Source organism: Galendromus occidentalis, unplaced genomic scaffold (genome assembly GCF_000255335.2).
Source record: "Galendromus occidentalis unplaced genomic scaffold, Mocc_1.1 scf7180000075796, whole genome shotgun sequence".
NCBI classification, from domain to species: Eukaryota; Metazoa; Arthropoda; class Arachnida; order Mesostigmata; family Phytoseiidae; genus Galendromus; species Galendromus occidentalis.
Window position 1 is genome coordinate 101 of NW_003803786.1, and position 1,909 is coordinate 2,009.

Here is a 1,909-nt window from a genome sequence, read left to right on the forward strand (position 1 = left end):
ACGCTTCCGCGCCCCGCAGGAAACGCACGATGGCTCTGTGTAAAAACGACTCTATTTCGATCGACTTTATTAAATCCTCACTCATCACGATAAATATATCTTCATCACTGTATCAGTATTAACAGTTTGGGTTCGTGCCCAGCCATCAGACATACCCGGTGGAAAACTTTGTATGTTCTTATCCTAGATATTTACATTGCAAGGTTTCGGTCAGCCCGATGCCTCATTCCGCCGGCACTGAGCTGTAGTCGCTTCATCAATTAATCAATGAGCCATTTAATTTACGCAAACATGTAAGTTTTAGTAAATTTTTCCCCATGCTCCGCAATTCGATCTTTTCCCTCCGGCTCAGGAGTTCGAGGAGTGATCTTTCTCCCGTGTTGCTCTTGAGAGATCCCATCGATGAACGGGATCGATTCGTCACTCCTCGCGGCATGGACTCGGGTTCGAATCGCGAGATATCTTCCCGTTCCCTTGTTCCATCGAAATGAAATCTGAAAGCTTTGAACTACCCACAATCTTCTCTACTCCTCTGTCTCCATACGAATTTGGTTTGAGCAGAATACTCTCACGTTTTGGAACTTAGAGGAAAGCTAAATCTTCCGAGGGCTCTTCTCGGAAGAAACAAATCAGAAGTTGATTTGATGCGATTTCCGAGCGTGACGCACTCGGTTGATGCGGATCCGGACGCTACATATCACCCCACTGTGCTCCCCCGGGCTGTTGATTCCTCGTCACATCATCGAGCGGAGTATCTTCCTCGGTATCTTCGTTCGTATTATCGAACAGTAACTTCAGCCATTGTGGGGTGTGGATGACTTTGAAGCCGTTCGGCTGCCGAGGGAAAACATCTTCGAGGAAGTAATAGGTGTGTCCCACGCTGATGCCGATTAGATCGACACCCAAGCGTTATTTAGGAGTAGGCCGAATGAGAAGAGAACTAGTGGTAGATAAGGCGCTTGAAAGTTGATCAGGCCGAAGAAGTTCAGTCGGAAATGGGGGTTCCTTCGAGCCCAAACATACACCAGCATCGTAGTGAACGCCTGACCGAGGAACAGTATGTGTACAAAGAGACCTGCGATCGCCGTGCAAGCTCCTCCAAGAATGAACATCCAAACGAAGGCGGCCGTACGCCCCAAGAACGAACCTTCTTCCAACATCCGACAGTACCTCACGGTGAATATCATGTTGAAGAAGAAATTCAAGCCCAGCGAACCGAAGTAGGTGAAGGTTGTGAAGAGTCGCCACACCTGACCTCGTAGTATCAACGTCGGATTGAAGAACAGAGTCAATGGACTAGAAACTTTTGAGTTCAACCGCCAGCGTTGTCAAAACACAGGCGGCAACATAAGTTCGTGTCACCACTGGCACATTGAGGAAGTATTGATCCACGAGGACTTGGGCCATCGTTCGACTTTGTGGGTTCTGCAGGCTGTTGAAGAATTGATTTAGGAGCACGCGCTGCTTTTCCTCAGCTCCCTTGTCCGTGCCTCTGATGACGTTTGTCCCGAACAGGTTTGCTCGACGATATCTAATGACGTGTCTCTCAGCTGGCCGGGAGCGAAGTGAGAGCGGTCGTCGTCGCAACTATTCCGCCTTTAGCTCGGGCCCGTGACTTCGACCATGGTCGAACGATTCACCCGAGAAACGTCGCCGGGGAACGCACGAGAAGTCGGCGAAGAGCGCCCGGGGTCCGTGTATTAACGCAGTTGCTTGAACAAGCTCGGATGGAGGGATAGATAGCTCATCTGTGAGAACTAGAAACTATGTCCGGTACATCTCCGACGACTCGACATAAATTTATCTTTGGTTACTCAACGCCTTCGATTGAAATCTACGATTGGCATCACTCATTTTCGATTCGGGGGTGGCGGTCGCGAAGAGTTGGCGACGATACGATTGAAAAAGC

General features: G+C 49.3%; 1 pseudogene; it reads right to left on the reverse strand.

The window, feature by feature from the left end:
- Positions 1-371: 371 nt before the first annotated feature.
- Positions 372-1,407, reverse strand: LOC100900152 (derlin-2 pseudogene; annotated as a pseudogene).
- Positions 1,408-1,909: the final 502 nt, after the last annotated feature.